General features: G+C 46.8%; 3 non-coding genes across 3 annotated transcripts; all 3 read right to left on the bottom strand.

Annotated features, from left to right (window-relative positions):
- Positions 1-6,073: 6,073 nt before the first annotated feature.
- LOC143932487 (small nucleolar RNA U3) lies at positions 6,074-6,288 on the bottom strand. The gene has a single exon (XR_013262920.1). It is a non-coding gene; the product is annotated as a small nucleolar RNA U3 (small nucleolar RNA).
- Positions 6,289-10,714: 4,426 nt separating this feature from the next.
- Positions 10,715-10,929, bottom strand: LOC143932494 (small nucleolar RNA U3). Its single transcript, XR_013262925.1, has one exon. It is a non-coding gene; the product is annotated as a small nucleolar RNA U3 (small nucleolar RNA).
- A 4,221-nt stretch (positions 10,930-15,150) lies between these two features.
- LOC143932481 (small nucleolar RNA U3) lies at positions 15,151-15,365 on the bottom strand. The gene has a single exon (XR_013262914.1). It is a non-coding gene; the product is annotated as a small nucleolar RNA U3 (small nucleolar RNA).
- Between the last annotated feature and the right edge of the window lie 594 nt (positions 15,366-15,959).

Below are 15,959 nucleotides of genomic sequence, written 5' to 3'. Positions count from 1 at the left end.
ATACCTAGCTGCTTATAAATTCCTGAGGTGCACCCCTTTGCCCTATCTGACATGAGCACCTTCCGGAGTAGAGGTATTTTATCCCACTGTGGCATATTTCCCCCAAACTGTGCTGCTAAGGCGTGTCTCACCTGCAGGTAACTGAAAAATGAGTGTTGTGGTATATCGTATATTTTTTTTAAATCCGAGAATGTCCTTAAGACCCCTCCGTCATAAAGATGGATCAGTTTAGTTATACCCTTCCTTTCCCATGACTTAATCTTACCGATAATAAATATTTCCGGTAGGTTTTTGTTGTCCCAAAGAGGTGTAGATTCTAACAGCCCTGAAAAACCCATTTTTAATTTCACCGCTTTCCAAGTCTTACCTAACATTTTAGTTATCGAGTTGTTGTGCTGAAAGGAGTCGGCCTCCAGGACCTCGGCTATAAGCTCATGTGGGGCTCCTATCATTCTAATCCCTCCTTTTAGCTTTCTTCCCTGCTCCGAGTCGCAACCCGCCAGGTGCTGCATCTGCGCCGCCAGGTAGTAATTCCTAGGGTGTGGAACTGCCAGGCCTCCTCTATCTATTGTCATCTGCAGCGTCTGGAGTCGTATCCGGGCCGTGCCTTTCTTCCAGATAAGCTCCCAAAAAAGGGTCTCCAATTTCTTAAACCATTTTTTACATATCCATACCGGTGCATTATGCAAAACATACAGCAGCTGTGGCAACCAGATCATCTTGATCAGGCTGCAACGACCCATTACTGAGAGCAGGAGTTTACTCCAGACGTCGCATTTGCGCTTAAATTTATGCAGGAGAGGAATTAAATTTTTATTGATATATTGATCAGGGTTCAATGTCAAATATATGCCAAGGTACTTCAGCGCATCTACCTCTCTCACCCTTATCCCCGGCAGCGGAGCTGCAGCATCCAGGGGGTCGACTTGGAGCAGCTCGGATTTCGCCCAATTAATAGCCAGCCCTGAAAAATTTCCGAAACCTTCTACTAAGGTAACTGCCTGCGCCAGAGATGGTCCGGTATCTCCCAGGAACAGTAACACGTCATCTGCGTATAAAGCGATCTTTTCCTGTCTCTCTCCGCTTCTTTGAAATCCCCTGATCCCGGAATTGGCCCTAATAGCTATAGCTAATGGCTCTATGGCCAACGCAAAGAGCAGAGGGGACAAGGGACAACCTTGCCTTGTCCCTCTGCTCATTTCAATCTTTTCTGAGTACCTACCATTGGCCCTTACCCTGGCGCTAGGGGCATGGTACATCTTTTTAATCCAGCCAATAAAGGCAGGGCCCAGTCCTACTTTCTCCAACACCCGCCACAGAAAATTTCACTCTAGGCTGTCAAAAGCCTTTGTTACATCCAAAGACATTATGGCCCTCGCCCCCACATTCTCTACTGGGATCTGCATATTTAGGAAGGTTCTTCTGATGTTCATACTAGTGGATCTTCCCATAATAAACCCCGTTTGATCTGGGTGTACTAACTTTGTCATGAATTGATTCAACCTATTTGAAAGTACTTTAGCTAAGATTTTTTCATCCGCATTCAATAGCGATATTGGCCTGTACGAGGCTACTTCCAGCGGGTCCTTATCCGCTTTGGGGATCACTATAATCGTTGCCTCTGTCATTGATGCAGGTAAATGTCTCCCTTCCGCTGAGTCTATTAATGTCTTATGCAACTCAGGGAGTAGGAGTTCTCCATAATATTTATATATTTCTACCGGGAGCCCATCCGGGCCGGGGGCCTTCTGATTTGGCATCCCAGCCACTGCCTGTTGTAGCTCATTAATGGTTATCGGGGCATCTAAGGTTTCCCGTTCCTCCCGAGTAAGAGTCACCATTTCTAGATTTTCCAGGAAGCTATCCATTACACCTTCCTCCCCTGAACCTTGTGACTGGTACAGCTCCCTGTAGTAATTTCCAAAAATTTCTACTATCTCCTCACTCTTACATGATGTCACCCCGTTTGAGTTTCTAATACTTGAAATGACTGAGGGGGGAGAGTTTGTCTTAACCAACTGTGCGAGCAATCTTCCCACCCCCTCCCCTTCTCCAAAATAGCGCTGTTTCACAAATATTCGTTTACTCTCTTCTTTTTTTATAATCGCTATTTTATAACCTTGTTGTTTATTTAACCAAATTTTTTGATTTTCTGGGGTTGGGTCCATGACATAGGCACTCTCTGCTTCTAAGAGTTCCTTCCTAATACTCTCCTCCCATAGCCTGGATTTTCTCTTCATTCTTGCTACCTGTTGGATCAAAGTACCCCTAATAAACGCCTTTAGGGTATCCCAGATCACACTCATTGGCGCCGTGCCCGCATTAAAGCTTATAAACTCTCTTAATCTTAGTTTAACCTCCGCTTCGTCCTTCATGAGTTCCAGCCAAAAAGGACTAATCTTCCAACACCCTTGAATTTTTTTGACCCCCGTATTAAGCACGACCCTCACCAAGGAGTGGTCTGAGATCCCTCTAGGCATATATTCTATCTCCCTTATGTTTTGTGCCATTTCCACATTTCCTATAACCATATCTATCCTAGAAAGGGTACCATGAGATCCTGACGAGCAAGAGTATTGTTTAACTCTCGGATGCCTCTCTCTCCAAAGGTCCTTTAAACCTATTTCATTCAGGAAGCAGCTCAGCCTGGTTTCACCTAAGTCCCCGGGCCGCACCTTAGGGGGGAACCTATCATAATTTACATCCAGGACTTCATTGAAGTCTCCCATCGCTATAATCGGGATGTCTTCTTTATCCCCAATAAATTCCATCAGTTTGTACATAACTTCCATTTTAAACGGTGGGGGTATATATATATTTGCCAGAATACAATGGCTGCCCTCAAGTTTACCATACAGGAAAGCATATCGACCCAACTCATCTATGCTGACCTGGTTGCAGGAGAAGTTCACCCCCTCCTTTATTATCACACTTACCCCCCTTGAATAGGAGGAGTATACTGAGTGATATTGTTGTTGATATTTCCTGTTATTTAACAGTGATTTAGACATATTGGTTAGGTGGGTCTCCTGCAAACAAGCCAGTCCAACATCAAATCTCTCCAACATAGCAAAAACTATCGCTTTTTTTACCGGGGTGCCCAAGCCCCTCACATTCCAAGACCCGATATTAATGGATTTACCCTGTATCAATTGTGCCATCGGTTAAAAAAGAAGACAAACTAACGAGCGGAGAACGCCACACAGCTAAACAATGCTGTAATAACTGTCACAATAATGTAACAACTACGTAATGCTTATAAAATATAAAGTCTACTGGGATACCTATCTTCAATAAGTGCACCCACCCAAATATCATAATCCGTTGGTATTTCCCAACTTTGTTCATTAGTAACTTACAATTAAATTTAACCCTAAGATAAAATATCTTGTGATAGTGCTTTGTGTTAGTATTCTTTCTCTCTTGTGCATTTATCCTATCATTTTCATGTTTTCCCTTCACATATTTACTTTCTTGTGTATTTATCGTGCTATCTTCAAATTTTCCCTTCACGTGTTTACTTTTTTCAGCCAATTTTACCCCCCCCACCCACCCCAACCCCACCGAACCCTCCCCCCCCCCACCCCTCCCACCCCAACCCCACCAAACCCTCCCCCCCCAACCCTCCTTCCCATCTGTTTAATACCAAGCCCTCCCTTCCTTCCCCCCACCTAACAAGGTGCTCCCTACGGGAGTTTAACGTGACCGAACCATCCATAACCCACCTCACACCCTATCTCACAGACACCACCGCGGTGATCCCCCCCCCCCCCATCCTACCAATTCTTAACTTCGGTATCCAACCAAGAATTTATCAAAACCGCTTACAACCACCCCCCCTCCCCCACTATCTCCCCTCCCTTTCCCCTCGGCTACTCCGTAAAGACTCCTTATTATCCTCCAGCCATTGCGATGCTCCATCTGCAGAGTCAAAGATCTGTACCCCAACCGGGGTTGCCACTCGCAGTCTTGCTGGGTATAAAAGAGCATATGTTACATTATATGACTGTAAGGTGGCTTTAATTGTCCGAAATTCCGCTCTGCGTCTCTGCAAGTCGGGGGAGTAGTCTGGGTAAAGTGAAATCCTTGAGCCATTAAAGGAAATGTCCCCCATCTCCCTTGCCTTACGCATTAATGTCACCTTATCCTTGTAGTTAAAAAACTTCAGCAGCAGCGGTCTGGGACGCCCCCCAGGCGGTGGTATTCTAAAGGGATACCGATGGGCTCGTTCTATCGAAAAGAAAGGTGAAAAACCTTCCTTTCCGAACTTGTCTAGTAACCAGGACTCCAAGAATTTTATAGCGTCAGGGCCTTCGCTTTTCTCGGGTAGCCCCAGCAACCTGATGTTAACACGGCGGGATCTATTTTCTAGCTCATCCATTTTAGTAGCATAGCTGTCCAAGTTCTTTTGCATGTTCTTAACCGTATGCTGTATTGGGTTTAAATCGTCCTCCAGCTGACTTATTCTTAATTCCAGCTCCGCTGTTCTTTCAACTACTTTCTGGATGTCTTGTCGCACTAACAGTATATCCTCCTTCATTCCTGTTAGCTGGGCTGCCAGGTTTCCCAGGGACTGTTGACATGCGTTTACCGCATGTAATACATCCTTCAATGTTGGGGCCTCCTCCTCTTGCGGCCTGCCAGACCTATCAGACTCCAAATCTCCTTGGGTACCCACCATGCTCTTTTTACTCTTGCCCTCAGGGACTAGCATGGTTAGAGAGGCTGCTTGGCCATGGCTTTTTCTATCGGCAGGACCCCCGGTATGAGATTTGGTTTGTGCCGTCTGTGCTCCTTTTGTTGGTGTTTGGTCTGGGGTGTGCACTGGAGTATGCACAAACCGTTCTAATTTTGCCGCGGCTGATATTGCTGCCTGATTACTTTTTTCTTTTTCTTTGGAGGAGCGGAGATGTTGTGTCCCCGCCCCCTCATGCTGCGACTGTTCCTCCCCGCGTCGCCTAGACATTTTAACTTATAGAGGCCGTTGCCCCAAAATAAAGCAGGGAAAATGGAGACCCAATGCCAAGACCTCTCAGACAGACCCCCAGATCCGTACTACGCACAGGAGAGAAAACAAAAAAAAAAAAAAAAAAAAATCGATCCCACAGGCCACTACCTGCTGAAGCCCACCCCCAAGAAATAACCTAATCTCTCTTCCTTTCCTTTCTCCCTATCCTTCCCTATTGCCCCCCTATCTTTCCCTTACCGTACCCTTCCCTACCCCCGCCTCCCCGCCCCCTTTTTCCCCCTGTATTTATTTAAAGCGTTTCTGGCTGTATCCACCATTTGCTGCGTCCGGAAGTCATTTAAATGAATGTGAACATGCCATTATACAGTTATATGTCAATGGAGTATCATTCAGGAGGTTTGAAAAAAAAAAAAAAGGTTCTTGTCATCCTCAATGATAACATATCTAGTAGCAGTTCAATAGATGGCAATATGGGCATATATATCCCATCAGCGGGAGGTACATAGCATAACATAAAAAGCATGAAGAGTGTAGATTACATCCTGCTGTCTTAACTCCTATATGCCAGATGGAAAACGAAAGGAACAGCTATCACAGTCTTTTTAAACAATCACAGTCAGTGCGCTAGACTTGTCTCCTCGCCTCAGGAGGGGCTATTCCTCAAATATTTTCCCCCACTGGGGGTACTCACGGATACCATTGGTTATGGCTGGGAAGTGCCGGCATCTGAGTGCTGCCTAGGCTGATCTCGTTCAGCCTGTATCTTCGGCCGTTAGCGGCCGGCGCATGTGACCGCGCCTTCGCTCCTGCGATGCCCGGGAAATCCTCAGCCGGGCTCGACTTGCATCTAGGAATCTTCGGCCGCTTTCGGCCAGCTTCGACATATGCCGGTGCTTCTGTCCTCCTGAACTTCAGGCCACGCTCCTCCCTTGGCTGTTCGTCGGGTCCTCCAGCGTGTGGCACTCGGAGACAGGACGAGGAGGAGACAGCGCAGCGGTGTCTCACTCACCTCAACCTAGCCACATCCTCCCCCTCACACCACGCCCCACACACATCCGGTCCAGTTCTCAACCTTAAGCCTCTCACATTGGTGGCGTTCAAACAACCACTCTGAATGAGTTCCTGCCTACCATCTTCCCATCTGGAAAGATGACCAAGTCATCAAACGGTGGCAGCATCTGCAGAGAGCAGCACTGCCAACAGGAGTCCTAATGAGACAAGAACCCTAAAATTCATCATCGTGGAAGATGAGTATGGACACTTTCGAGCACATTTCTCCCTTTGCATCCTACAGAAATGATCCCTGAAAGTATAGTCCTCCCTTTTCTTATTTTATACTCGAGCGTGCATCAACAAATGGGACCACAAGATCTGAGCTTTAAGCCTCTGACATTGGTGGCTCAGCCGATACGTTCAGCTGGCTGATGCTGTTCACAATTATAATGATGTGCTGCTTTCCATCCTCCGCAGAATGGGGTTCCTCAGCATTTAAATAGGCCGTTATCTTATTTTATGCTCGAGCGTGCACCAGCAAATGTGACCACTAGTTCTCAACTTTAAGCCTCTAACATTGGTAGCTCAGCAGACACATTCAGCTGGCTGATGCTGTTCACAATTATAATGATGTGCTGCTATCCATCCTTCACCGAATGGGGTTCCTCAGCAATTAAATAGTCCCTTTTCTTATATTATGCTCGAGCGCGCACCATCAAACTTGACCACTAGTTCTCAACTGGCTGATGCTGTTCACAATTATAATGATGTACTGCTTTCCATCCTCCGCAGAATGGGGTACTGAGCATTTAAACAGGCTGTCATCTTATTTTATGCTTGAGCATGCACCATCCAACGGGACCACTATTTCTCCGCTTTAAGCCTCTGAGATTGATGGCTCCGCCAACACGTTCAGCTAGCTGATGCTGTTCACAATTATAATGATGTGCTTCCATCCATTCTCCGCAGAATGGGGTTCTTTTGCATTTAAATAGGCCCTCTCCTTATTTTATGTTTGAGCGTACAACAAACGGGACCACTAGTTCTCAACTTTAAGCCTCTCACATTGGTGACTCAGCAGACAGGTTCAGTTGGCTGATGCTATTCACAATTATAATGCACTGCTTTCCATCCTCCGCAGAATGGGGTTCCTCCAGCATTTAAATAGGCCGTCATCTTATTTTATCCTCTAGCGTGCACCAACAAACGGGACCACTAGTTCTCAGCTTTAAGCCTCTGACATTGATGGTTCAGCCGACACGTTCAGCTGGCTGATGCTGTTCACAATTATAATGATGTGCTGTTTTCCTTTATTCGCATATTGGGGTTCCTCAGCATTTAAATAGGCCCTCTTCATAGTTTATGCTCGAGCGTGCACCAACAAACGGGACCACTATTTCTTCGCTTTAATCCTCTGACATTGGTGGCTCGGCCGACAAGCTCAGCTGGCTGATGCTGTTCACAATTATAATGATGCGCTGCTTTCCATTCTCTGCAGAATGGGGTTCCTCAGCAAATAAATAGGCCCTCTTCCTATTTTATGCTCGAGCGTGCACCAACAAACGGGACCACTGGTTCTAAGCCTTAAGCCTCTGATATTGATGGCTCAGGCAAAACGTTCAACTGCCTGATGCTGTTCACAATTATAATGATGTGCTGCTTTCTATTCTCTGCAGAATGGGGTTCCTCAGCATTTAAATAGGCCCTCTTCCTATTTCATGCTCGAGCGTGCACCATCAAACGGGACCACTAGTTCTTAACTTTAAGCCTCTGACATTGATGGCTCAGCCGACACGTTCAGCTGGTTGATGAAGTTCACAATTATAATTATGTGCTGCTTTCCATCCTCTGCAGAGCATGGGGTTCCTCAGCATTTAAATAGGCCGTCATCGTATTTTATCATCTAGCGTGCACCATCAAACTGGACACTATTTCTCCGCATTAAGCCTCTGACATTGATGGCTCAGCCGACACGTTCAGCTGGCTGAGGTGTGCACAATTATAATGATGTGCTTCTATCCATTCTCCGCAGAATGGGGTTCATCTGCATTTAAATAGGGCCCTCTCCTTATTTTATGTTTGAGCGTACAACAAACAGGACCACTAGTTCTCAACTTTAAGCCTCTCACATTGGTGTCTCAGCCGACACGTTCAGTTGGCTGATGCTGTTCACAATTATAATGATGTGCTGCTTTTCATTCTCTGCATTCTCTGCAAAATGGGGTTCCTCAGCAATGCAATAGTCCCTTTTCTTACTTCATGCTCGAGCGTGCACCATCAAACGGGACCACTAGTTCTCAGCTTTAAGCCTCTGACATTGATGGCTCAGCCGACACCTTCAGTTGGCTGATGCTGTTCACACTTATGATAATGTGCTGCTGTCCATTCTCCGCAGAATGGGGTTCCTCAGCAATTAAATAGTCACTTTTCTTATTTTATACTCGAGCGTGCACCATCAAACAGAACCACTAGTTCTCAGTTTTAAGCCTCTGTCATTGATGGCTCACCCGACACATTCAGCTGGTTGATGTCCAGGGGCGTAACTAGAAATCACAGGGCCCCATAGCAAAATGTTGCATGGGCCCCCCCCCCCACCAAAAAAAAAAATGAACTAATGCCATTAAACAACAGACTACCACACCCATGTGGCACAGTACCCAGGCAACCGCTTATATTAATTTTGAACAACAAAGTATGCAGTATACTGTATGCAGCCCCTGAAGGGAACACATTGCTGACCTCCATGCCTTCTAACCAATTTCTGTTCTGTTATATAAAATGAAATAGTTCAACTCACCATAATGCTAAATCAGTGAGATCCCTGAGCGTGTCACTTGCCATCATCGCCTGCCACCAGATGCAGATTGTAACTTGTCACACATTGCGGAATGTCACCTACCACATGTTGCGGATTGTCCACTTGCCACATCCCAGATTGTCACTTGCCAAGTCACCTGCCACACATTATGGATTGTCACTTGCCACGTCCTGGATTGTCACTTGCCACACATTATGGATTGTCACTTGCCAGACATTATGGATTGTCACTTGCCACGTCCTGGATTGTCACTTGCCACACATTATGGATTGTCACTTGCCACGTCCTGGATTGTCACTTACCACACATTAAGGATTGTCACTTGTCACATCACCTGCTACACATTGCGGATTGTCCACTTGCCACGTCGCCTGCCACCAGATGCAGATTGTCACTTGTCACACGTTGCAGAATGTCACCTGCCACATGTTGCGGATTGTCCACTTGCCACGTCCTGGATTGTCACTTGCCACGTTACCTGCCACACATTACGGATTGTCACTTGCCATGTCCTAGATTGTCACTTGCCACGTCTCGGGTTGTCACTTGCCCCGTCACCTGCCACACATTATGGATTGTCACTTGCCACGTCACCTGCCACACATTACGGATTGTCACTTGTCACGTCACGGATTTTCACTTGCCACGTCACCTGCCACATGTTATGGATTGTCACTTGCCACATTCAGGTTGTCACTTGACACGTCACCTGCCACACATTACGGATTGTCACTTGCCACGTCCTAGATTGCCACACATTACAGATTGTCACTTACCACATCCTAGATTGTCACTTGCCACACATTATAGATTGTCACTTGCACGTCCCGGGTTGTCACTTGCCACGTCACCTGCCACACATTACAGATTGTCACTTGTCACGTCACGGATTTTCACTTGCCATGTCACCTGCCACACGTTACGGATTGTCACTTGCCACGTCCCTGGTTGTCACTTGCCACGTTGCCTGCCACACATTATGGATTGTCATTTGCCACGTCATGGATTTTCACTTGCCACGTCACCTGCCACACGTTATGGATTGTCACTTGCCACGTCCCGGGTTGTCACTTGCCACGTCGCCTGCCACACATTATGGATTGTCACTTGCTCTGCCACTTTCCTGCTGTGTCACAGAGTCAGGCAGCAGAGAGATAATGTCATCTCTCTGCTTCCTGGCTACCTGCACAGTGAGGGGGAACTGCACTGCAGGGATGAGAGGTCGGCGAGAGATGATGTCATCTCTATGCTCCCTCGCCCGTCAGCTCCCTGATTGGCCAGCCCGCTCATGCCCACTCTCTCACAAGCGGAACGGCCATTATCTTCTGCCTCCAACTATCACCCGCGGAGCCGCCCGTGGAGCCACCCGCTCTCACCTGCGGAGCCACCCGCGGGCCGCCCGCGGATCACCCGCGGGCCGCCCGCGGATCACCCGCGGACCGCCCGCGGACCACCCGCGGAGCCGCCCGCTGACTACCCGCGGAGCCGCCCGCTATCTCCCGCGGAGCCACGGCGCCTATCCTCACCGGGCCCCACTTGACTGCGGGCCCCATAGCGCCCGCATGTGTTGCTATGGCGGTAGTTCCGCCACTGTTGATGTCATGCACAGTTATAATGTGCTGCTATCCATTCTCCGCAGAATTGGGTTCCTCAGCATTTAAATAGGCCCTTTTCTTATTTTATGCTTGAGCCTGCGCCAACAAATGGGACCACTAGATCTCAGCTTTAAGCTTCTGAGATTGATGGCTTAGCCGACACGTTCAGCTTGCTGATGCTGCGTACAATTATAATGATGTGCTGCTTTCCATTCTCCGCAGAATGGGGTTCCTCAGCATTTAAATAGTCAATTTTCTTATTTTATGCTTGAGTGTGCACCATCAAACGGGACCACTAGTTCTCAACCTTAAGCCTCTCACATTGGTGGCGTTCAAACAACCACTCTGAATGAGTTCCTGCCTACTATCTTCCCATCTGGAAAGATGACCAAGTCATCAAACGGTGGCAGCATCTGCAGAGAGCAGCACTGCCAACAGGAGTCCTAATGAGACAAGAACCCTAAAATTCATCATCGTGGAAGATGAGTATGGACACTTTCGAGCACATTTCTCCCTTTGCATCCTACAGAAATGATCCCTGAAAGTATAGTCCTCCCTTTTCTTATTTTATACTCGAGCGTGCACCAACACATGGGACCACAAGATCTGAGCTTTAAGCCTCTGACATTGATGGCTCAGCTGATACATTCAGCTGGCTGATGGTGTTCACAATTATGATGATGTGCTGCTTTCTATTCTCTGCAGAATGGGGTTCCTATGTATTTAAATAGGCCGTCATCTTATTTTATGCTTGAGCGTGCACCATGAAACGGGACAACTAGTTCTCAACTTTAAGCCTCTATCATTGGTGGCTCAGCCGACACGTTCAACTGGCTGATGCTATGCACAATTATAATGATGCGCTGCTTTCCATCCTCCGCAGAATGGGGTTCCTCAGCATTTAAATAGGCCGTTATCTTATTTTATGCTCGAGCGCGCACCATCAAACTTGACCACTAGTTCTCAACTTTAAGCCTCTAACATTGGTAGCTCAGCAGACACATTCAGCTGGCTGATGCTGTTCACAATTATAATGATGTGCTGCTATCCATCCTTCACAGAATGGGGTTCCTCAGCAATTAAATAGTCCCTTTTCTTATATTATGCTCGAGCGCGCACCATCAAACTTGACCACTAGTTCTCAACTGGCTGATGCTGTTCACAATTATAATGACGTACTGCTTTCCATCCTCCGCAGAATGGGGTACCTCAGCATTTAAACAGGCCGTCATCTTATTTTATGCTTGAGCATGCACCATCCAACGGGACCACTATTTCTCCGCTTTAAGCCTCTGAGATTGATGGCTCAGCCAACACGTTCAGCTAGCTGATGCTGTTCACAATTATAATGATGTGCTTCCATCCATTCTCCGCAGAATGGGGTTCTTTTGCATTTAAATAGGCCCTCTCCTTATTTTATGTTTGAGCGTACAACAACAAACGGGACCACTAGTTCTCAACTTTAAGCCTCTCACATTGGTGGCTCAGCCGACAGGTTCAGTTGGCTGATGCTATTCACAATTATAATGCGCTGCTTTCCATCCTCCGCAGAATGGGGTTCCTCCAGCATTTAAATAGGCCGTCATCTTATTTTATCCTCTAGCGTGCACCAACAAACGGGACCACTAGTTCTCAGCTTTAAGCCTCTGACATTGATGGCTCAGCCGACACGTTCAGCTGGCTGATGCTGTTCACAATTATAATGATGTGCTGTTTTCCTTTATTCGCATATTGGGTTTCCTCAGCATTTAAATAGGCCCTCTTCATAGTTTATGCTCGAGCGTGCACCAACAAACGGGACCACTATTTCTTCGCTTTAATCCTCTGACATTGGTGGCTCAGCAGACACGTTCAGCTGCATGATGCTGTTCACATTTATAATGATGTGCTGCTTTCCATTCTCCACAGAATGGGGTTCCTCAGCATTTAAATAGGCCCTCTCCTTATTTTATGCTTGAGTGTGCACCATCAAACAGAACCACTAGTTCTCAGCTTTAAAGAGGAAGTAAACCCTGATGAGTTTACTTCCTCTTTCATTCCCTGCAAAGGCAAAGCATAATGGACTACTATGCATCGCATAGTAGCCCATTATGTGTCACTTACCTGAAACAGGAGCCAGCGAAGTCGCCTCTGTCCCCTGTAGTCCGCCGCATCCATCTTGTTGGTGGGGTCTTGAAACTCCGCCGCTGTCATTCGGCGAAGCCGCGATGACGTCACTCCCGCGCATGCGAACGGGAGCCGACACGCGCGGCAGCTCCGTCGCTGAGAATGCCGCGCTCAGTGCGCCTGCGCGCCGCTGTCTACGGCGCATGCGCCGTAGACAGCGGTGCCCGTTTTCGGGCAAATATCTCCTAAACCATATAGGTTTAGTAGATATTGCTTGGACCTACAGGTAAGCCTTAATCTAGGCTTACCTGTAGGTCAAAGTGGTTTGTAAGGGTTTACAACCAATTTAAGCCTCTGACATTGGTGGCTCGGCCGATGCTGTGTACAATTATAATGATGTGCTGCTTTCCAATTCTCCGCAGAATGGGGTTCCTCAGCAAATAAATAGTCCCTTTTCTTATATTATGCTCGAGCGTGCATCATCAAATGGGACCACTAGTTCTCAGCTATAAGCCTCTGACATTGGTGGCTTGGCCAACACGTTCAACTGGCTGATGCTATGAACAATTATAATGATGTGCTGCTATCCATCCTCCGCAGAATGGGGTTCCTCAGCATTTAAATAGGCCGTAATCTTTTTTTATGCTCGAGTGTGCACCATCAAACAGAAGCCCTAGTTCTCAAATTTAAGCCTCTGACATTGGTGGCTCGGCCAACACGTTCAGCTGGCTGATGCTGCGTACAATTATAATGATGTGCTGCTTTCCATTCTCCGCAGAATGGGGTTCCTCAGCATTTTAATAGGCCCTCTCCTTATTTCATGGTCGAGCGTACACCAACAAACGGGACCACTAGTTCTCAGCTTTAAGCCTCTGACATTGATGGCTCAGCCGACACGTTCAGCTGGCTGAGGCTGTTCACAATTATAAAGATGTACCGCTTTCCATTCTCCGCAGAATGGGGTTCTTCAGCAATTAAATAGGCCCTCTCCTTATTTTATACTCGAGTGTGCACCAACAAACAGGACCACTAGTTCTCAACCTTAAGCCTCTCACATTGGTGGCTCGGCCGACACGTTCAGCTGGCTGATGCTGTTCACAATTATAATGATGCGCTGCTTTCCATTCTCTGCAGAATGGGGTTCCTCAGCAATTAAATAGGCCCTCTTCCTATTTTCTGCTCGAGCGTGCACCAACAAACGGGACCACTGGTTCTAAGCCTTAAGCCTCTGATATTGATGGCTCAGGCAAAACGTTCAACTGCCTGATGCTGTTCACAATTATAATGATGTGCTGCTTTCTATTCTCTGCAGAATGGGGTTCCTCAGCATTTAAATAGGCCCTCTTCCTATTTCATGCTCGAGCGTGCACCATCAAACGGGACCACTAGTTCTTAACTTTAAGCCTCTGACATTGATGGCTCAGCCGACGTGTTCAGCTGGTTGATGAAGTTCACAATTATAATTATGTGCTGCTTTCCATCCTCTGCAGAGCATGGGGTTCCTCAGTATTTAAATAGGCCGTCATCGTATTTTATCATCTAGCGTGCACCATCAAACGGGACACTATTTCTCCGCATTAAGCCTCTGACATTGATGGCTCAGCCAACACGTTCAGCTGGCTGAGGTGTGCACAATTATAATGATGTGCTTCTATCCATTCTCTGCAGAATGGGGTTCCTCAGCATTTAAATAGGCCGTCATCGTATTTTATCCTCTAGCGTGCACCATCCAACGGGACCACTATTTCTCCGCATTAAGCCTCTGACATTGATGGCTCAGCAGACACGTTCAGCTGGCTGATGCTGTTCACAATTATAATGATGTGCTGCTTTCCATTCTCCGCAGAGTGGGGTTTTTCTGCATTTAAATAGGCCCTCTCCTTATTTTATGTTTGAGCGTACAACAAACAGGACCACTATATGTCAACTTTAAGCCTCTCACATTGGTGTCTCAGCCGACACGTTCAGTTGGCTGATGCTGTTCACAATTATAATGATGTGCTGCTTTCCATTCTCTGCAAAATGGGGTTCCTCAGCAATGCAATAGTCCCTTTTCTTACTTCATGCTCGAGCGTGCGCCATCAAACGGGACCACTAGTTCTCAGCTTTAAGCCTCTGACATTGATGGCTCAGCCGACACCTTCAGTTGGCTGATGCTGTTCACACTTATGATAATGTGCTGCTGTCCATTCTCCGCAGAATGGGGTTCCTCAGCAATTAAATAGTCACTTTTCTTATTTTATACTCGAGCCTGCACCATCAAACAGAACCACTAGTTCTCAGTTTTAAGCCTCTGTCATTGATGGCTTACCCGACACATTCAGCTGGTTGATGCCATGCACATTTATAATGTGCTGCTATCCATTCTCCGCAGAATTGGGTTCCTCAGCATTTAAATAGGCCCTTTTCTTATTTTATGCTTGAGCCTGCGCCAACAAATGGGACCACTAGATCTCAGCTTTAAGCTTCTGAGATTGATGGCTCAGCCGACACGTTCAGCTTGCTGATGCTGCGTACAATTATAATGATGTGCTGCTTTCCATTCTCCGCAGAATGGGGTTCCTCAGCATTTAAATAGTCAATTTTCTTATTTTATGCTTGAGTGTGCACCATCAAACGGGACCACTAGTTCTCAACCTTAAGCCTCTCACATTGGTGGCGTTCAAACAACCACTCTGAATGAGTTCCTGCCTATCATCTTCCCATCTGGAAAGATGACCAAGTCATCAAACGGTGGCAGCATCTGCAGAGAGCAGCACTGCCAACAGGAGTCCTAATGAGACAAGAACCCTAAAATTCATCATCGTGGAAGATGAGTATGGACACTTTTGAGCACATTTCTCCCTTTGCATCCTACAGAAATGATCCCTGAAAGTATAGTCCTCCCTTTTCTTATTTTATACTCGAGCGTGCACCAACAAATGGGACCACAAGATCTGAGCTTTAAGCCTCTAACATTGGTGGCTCAGCCGATACGTTCAGCTGGCTGATGCTGTTCACAATTATGATGATGTGTTGCTATCCATCCTTCGCAGAATGGGGTTCCTCAGCAATTAAATAGTCCCTTTTCTTATATTATGCTCGAGCGTGCACCATCAAACTTGACCACTAGTTCTCAACCGACTGATGCTGTTCACAATTATAATGATGTACTGCTTTCCATCCTCCGCAGAATGGGGTACCTCAGCATTTAAATAGGCCGTCATCTTATTTTATGCTTGAGCATGCACCATCCAACGGGACCGCTATTTCTCTGCTTTAAGCCTCTGAGATTGATGGCTCAGCCGACACGTTCAGCTGGCTGATGCTGTTCACAATTATAATGATGTGCTTCCATCCATTCCACGCAGAATGGGGTTCTTTTGCATTTAAATAGGCCCTCTCCTTATTTTATGTTTGAGCGTACAACAAACGGGACCACTAGTTCTCAACTTTAAGCCTCTCACATTGGTGCTCAGCCGACGCGTTCAGTTTGCTG

Source organism: Lithobates pipiens, unplaced genomic scaffold (genome assembly GCF_037356315.1).
Source record: "Lithobates pipiens isolate NorthernLeopardFrog02 unplaced genomic scaffold, aLitPip1_a1.2 Scaffold_25, whole genome shotgun sequence".
Taxonomy (NCBI): Eukaryota; Metazoa; Chordata; class Amphibia; order Anura; family Ranidae; genus Lithobates; species Lithobates pipiens.
The sequence above is the reverse complement of the archived record's forward strand: the minus strand, read 5'-3'. Positions and strand labels throughout refer to the sequence as shown.